Source organism: Neolamprologus multifasciatus, chromosome 2 (assembly GCF_963576455.1).
Source record: "Neolamprologus multifasciatus chromosome 2, fNeoMul1.2, whole genome shotgun sequence".
NCBI classification, from domain to species: domain Eukaryota; kingdom Metazoa; phylum Chordata; class Actinopteri; order Cichliformes; family Cichlidae; genus Neolamprologus; species Neolamprologus multifasciatus.
Window position 1 is genome coordinate 34,565,999 of NC_140440.1, and position 6,000 is coordinate 34,571,998.

The window sequence follows — 6,000 nt, forward strand, 5'->3', positions numbered from 1 at the left end:
AAGAGTGTGTGCTCTGTTGATTAAGCTGTATTGATCAAAATAAATCTGACCACTGCACCTGTCACATGAAGATAGAATTATGACGTTTAAAGCTGAAGTTACTGGGTCGGTTGCTTAAATTTGTATTAAGCTTCTTGTTTAAGCTCATTTATTTAAATTACCTCACATCCTGAGCGTGTCTACAAACAATTTGTAGAGAAAGTGTCTACCCAGACCGTCCTAATCAATGCTCAGTCTGGGGTGATTACTCAAAGAACCTGTGTAATAACAAATACTCAAATTCAAAATATCTGCCTCGAGGCTTTGTTTCACAATGAAATTATTAAACAATGGACAACTGCAGGGTAATAACCACCCCAGGCAGTGATGCTGGTTATTGATACCCAAGTCAGGGAACTCAAGAAACTACAACCACTGGAAACATAAAGAAAAAATGACATACAGCTCTCCAATGTCAGTTTAAATACCAGAAATAAACATAATCATAAGTGACTAAACCGTGTAGTAAATAGTAGATGCAGTTTGATCAGCTGCTCTTCAGGGGAGGGAACCAGTAGCTGTGGAAGCATTTACACTTAACACTAGATTAAACTGAGTGCTTCTGTTCAGGCAGTTTGAAAAAGCTACCAGGATTTACTGAGGAGAGGTTGCCTTTCTTTTCATGTACACAGTGATATTGATAACACTGAGTATAAGAACAGGCGTGCACTAACCTTGTGAGACACAGGAACATATTTGAAACTGCAAAAAACTCAGGAGATTTTAAAAATGCTGGGAAAAGAGCGTACAGGCAGCTGGACCTCTATTGCACATGAAATGACAGAGTAGACGCACCAACTAATGAAAAATAAGTTGCCAAAATTATCACAGGAAAGTATTTTATCTAAAACTAGTGGAAAGTTCAATTCAATTCAATTCAATTCAATTCAATTCAATGTTATTTATATAGCGCCAAATCACAACAAATGTCGCCTCAAGGCGCTTCATAGATACAGAGAAAAGCCCAACAATCATATGACCCCCTATGAGCAGCACTTTGGCAACAGTGGGAAGGAAAAACTCCCTTTTAACAGGAAGAAACCTCCAGCAGAACCAGGCTCAGGGAGGGGCGGGGCCATCTGCTGCGACCGGTTGGGGTGAGAGAAGGAAGACAGGATAAAGAAAGTTAAAAGAAGCTACTGCTGGATTTGTGAATAAAAATAGAATAATATATTTAACAAAATTGGATACAATGTTCAATTAGTGCAAAGGTCTGGAAAAAGTCTATAAACACAAACAAATATCTAAAATTACCTGAAAGGACAAAACACACATCATACCACACGTGATGCGAGACATTTCATATTCTAGCGGCATTCGTTGCACAACTCTTTTTGGTTTTACAAAATTGTACAGTTTCAGCAGCATCTAGTGCAGCATTTAGATAAAAGCGTTATTTTTAATCAAATGTTTGTCTTTGTTTTTACTGTCCTGAAATGTCTGCCCGAGGGCAGCAGCTCATTCAAGGGGTGTGTTTGGGGTGGTGAGAACTATAAAGATGTTACAGGGAGGGAAGATGGCATCTGATGATGTTCTGGGCCGTAGTGATGACCCTCTTTTGTCTACAGGCAAGCTGGTAGTCAGGAAACCGTCATTAGCTATTCTACCTCCCACACGCATGGCATCATGTTACCAGTGGAGAGCAAGTCCACAGAACATGAAGGGGTAGTTTGCAAGGTTTGAGTCTGCCAGCAAAGCAGAACCAGCAGGGAAGCTACGAGCACTATGCTTTAAGAGCTGAGGGCTGTGCTGATGCAAGAGAAGCCCACATTCTGTGAATAATGTACGGTCCGCTCATTTGAGGACCGAGCTCCAATATGACATCGTGCTCATGCTACTATATCTAAGGTGAAGCGGCAGACATTTGACCTGTAACCTCACAGATTGAACGATTGGTGGAGCAGAGCTAACGCTAGCACATAGGCATGGTGTTAGCACACCACAGCCAGGCCAGAAGAGAAGTGCTGAGATCTGTGATTAAAGCCATCTTTGCCCATCAAGTCACTGCTTTTAATAGTAAATAGTATTAACAAGGATCAACCTAATAGGTCGAATACAGTTATGCAAATGTTCTATCTGCTACTTTTCCGACAGAGTGGCTAATACTACAGAGCGTAACATGTCATCACCATCATCAAGGGTGTAGGTTTGGTTGTGGCATTGGTGGGGACGGATGATTCAACCACCGAACGCTGCCCTGTTTCTTATTTTTTCCTTTTTGTTTTTGCCTCTTGATAAAAGGAGAAATATACTTGCCTACATATGTTATTCTACTTGCTTTTAAACCGTTTAAAATTACAATTCATAGTTTTATATGTGAATTATATAATGTTAAATTACTATTAAACAAATGACTGACTAAGTATTTTAGACTTCAGCCATATTTCATATAAATCAGGTATCATACAAAATTAAAAATAGCTTCAAATACAGTCATGACAATAGAAGAATATGACTTTAAGGACTTAACATTACTTCAGTTACACCAACATCCCTGATACATTAGCACTAATGAAACACTGAATGATCTGGTGGGTTTTGTCCATAATGGGGCGATCGTGGCTCAAGAGTTGGGTGTTCGTCTTGTAATCGGAAGGTTGCCGGTTTGAGCCCCGGTTCCGACAGTCTCGGTCGTTGTGGCGAGACACTTCACCCGTTGCCTACTGGTGGTGGTCAGAGGGGCCGGTGGCGCCAGTGTCCGGCAGCCTCGCTTCTGTCAGTGCGCCCCAGGGTGGCTGTGGCTACAATGTAGCTGCCATCACCAGTGTGTGAATGTGTGCGTGAATGGATGGATGATTGTGTACAGTGTAAAGCGCTTTGGGGTCCTTAGGACCAAGTAAAGCGCTATACAAATACAGACCATTTACCATTTTACCATAAAACTACTCGTCTAAGATGACCACAAAGTAACAGATCTCTCAGAAACACTTTAGGCACTACTGCCTCTATCAGATCAGTGAGCTGGGATGTTTTATTCTCAACATGAACTACTGTTACAGCAACAGACATGGACTACATGCCCCACACAACAAACACATGCCTGCTCCTCTCGTTAGCTGAAATGAACTGCTGGCATATTTGTACTGTCCAGTCTCTCCTGGTGGACATGGCATCACATTATTCATGGTTACATACAATTTTAGACTGATGTGGACCAAGCCTAGCACCTACTTGCCAACCTTGAGACCTCAGAATTAGGGAGACATTCAAATATTTGTCACATGAGGTAGGACTCCAGTAGAGAACTCATTTAACTCTTTCTGCACCGCTCGCTGAATGAGACGCTGACAGATCGTTTTTTTCTCTCGATCGGGTTTGTTTTTCTTTACTCGAAGAGATCAAATCATTGGTGGGGACATGTCCCCTCCGTCCATGCCAAATCTACGCCCTTGACCATCATCATAGTCTCTAGTTTGTATCTTCATCAACTTTCTTAATATGTTCTAGAGAACAACTAATTAAATCTGGGGACAAAATACACCTATTTTGTAATTAGTGTAATGCCTTTGAATATTTTTTTCCTTTAGGATGTGCAGATGTTCCATTCATTTTTACCAATAATTTACGACTAATTGCAAAAATGTTTAAAAACCATTCAATCACGCATAACATATTCAGGCTAACTCTATGTTCAATTATCTGATCTACCCTGACATCAGTCCACCCTGTGCTCAGCGTTAGCACTGATCAGCATTAATCTAATCAATTATAAAATCATTTGACAAGCCAAAGGCTACACAAATCTTATACTAACTGAGCTCTGTAAAGCATGTCATGCATTGTAATGAGTGTAATTGATAGCATCCCACAGCCAGAGCCATTTGTGTGGCAACCAGGGCAGATGATTTCAAATATTGAGCGTTCAGTAAGAGAAAACCATCGTAGCATTGATGCTAATTATACATTTCTGAAGCTACAGGGGTATGCTCCCCTGAGGGATGACTTCCCCTATCCCTGATGCACATGCTCACAGGCATCATATCTATGGTAATACTGGCTGAGCTGTGATTGCATTCTGCCTGATATTCTGCAGTTCATTAACCTATAGCTAAAAAACTCCCCAGACGGTTGATCTAATAGAGAGGACACAGTGCTGTATCCCCTTTACTCCAATAACTAAAGAGTAAAGATAATTAGGGCCCAGTTAACAAGAGGAGATGCAGATTCTCTTTTGCATGATATAGTTCAATTATAATCTGCTCCCAGTGGGTTTAACATTCTTGGGAATATTCACCATGTATACCCAAGGGTCATCCGAATACAGTCCATGCACTTACATTGGATGGCATTTCCACAGTGGGATGTTAGTAAAGTCTAATCCTTTTGGTTATTGCATGTCAATAAGCACAACTCAGATGGAATCCTTCATTTAGCTCACACTGAGAGCAGCACCAGGGAAAGTTGACCCTTCTAATAAGGTGGAAAAGTAAAAAGGAGTATAACAACGCTGATGCATAATGGATTAGCTCAGGTTTGCAAGCTGAATATCAAGCAAGTCCTCTAGTGCACACAGGCCACCTGAGTTCTGTTACAACAGAGTTGTTTAGGTGAGAATAAGCCACCAGGTGAACACCCACCTTGACACATGATACAGATAAATGAAACATGGTAATGAGCTTTCCAGAGGCTTCCCATCGAAAATAATGCATAATCTGTTGGTACTCATCCCTTATTTAGATTAACTTTATAATAAGAAACTGGTGGTCAGAAAACAATAGATACTTCCGGCAACTCTAACAATCATAACAACCAATAAAGGGATATTATATGGTTATATAATTGTAAATACTCTGTAGTTCACCTCTTCTTCTGCTTTGTGAAGCTCAAGTAATTTGTACAATAATTGCATCTAAGAAAAGCGGTGCTGCAGTATCATGTTTAAACTGGAAAAATTGATCAGGTGGTGTCACAACGTTGGTATTCTCAATGACTGCAGCCAAGATGTTCACATAAATACACAGATGTTGAATGGGTGGAGGATGTCAGAGTGAAAAGTTGCTCCAGCTGGTGCCAAGATACACAGTGTTTAGAAATAGACACAGGTACACATACCCGGCACTGCCACGAGGTACTGGCACATGTTGAAGTGGACTTGGCACTCAGGCTTGCGAACAGATGTTAATCCAGGACAGATAATTACATCAGTGAGTGAGCAGACATTTTTCCACTTAATTTCCGTCTTTTAAAAGTGTGACTTTTCCCCAGAGGCGCTTGCTAGAGAGATGCCCCTGGATCTGTTGCCTGGGAAGAAGCCTAAAGCACCCCATTGAGATTCCTGATCACCGGGATTTAGTGTGACCTCGTCGTCAGTGGGGGGGGCAGTCTGCACGTCTGTCACTTTCACAGATGTGTTGCACGGTGGGCATGTGTGCAAGAGAGAAGGGAAATTGTCAGACTGTTACATTTCTTTCATTTATGACCTTGCACAGCTTTTGGTGTAAATCGCCTTTTATTGGAAGTTCTTTTCTTTAACAAGTTTAAAAAATGGCAGGAGATGAAAGCAATTAATTTTTTGCCTCTTCACTTAGTTAACTTGAAACACTTCTGTATAACCACCTGGTTTGCCTAGTTGATGAGTCTTATGTGTGTCTAGATGCCAATATTTTACTGGTACTGGTAACACAGCAGGTGTGTGTGCACCTGTGTGTGTTTTGGCCAATATGCTAGCTTGATGGTGCAGTAGAAAACAATTCCAGTGTCAAATGGTCAAATGACTCGTCATTGCTTTCTGTCTGCTAAACAATAAGCAAGTTAAATGAGAATAGGACAATTCATTAGCAGCTTTTGATTGCAATTTTGTAGCCGAGACCTACAATAGCACAACGGGACGATGGTTCTCTGTAGGCCAGGCCACAATATATCTCATTATAAATTAAGTTAGCATGTTCTGTTATGTTGCTTAATGAGCTGCGCTACTAAACAATATTGAAGTGCTCTCACCGAATGATTGGTGACAACAGC

At 40.9% G+C, this 6,000-nt stretch overlaps 1 long non-coding RNA gene across 1 annotated transcript in view; it reads right to left on the reverse strand.

Annotated features, from left to right (window-relative positions):
- LOC146524965 (uncharacterized) overlaps window positions 1-5,575 on the reverse strand; it is a 214,718-nt gene extending 209,143 nt beyond the window's left edge. Inside the window, exon 1 of the long non-coding RNA XR_014868823.1 lies at window positions 3,195-5,575. This is a non-coding gene — a long non-coding RNA (uncharacterized LOC146524965). The remainder of the gene's footprint in view (window positions 1-3,194) is intronic.
- Window positions 5,576-6,000: the final 425 nt, after the last annotated feature.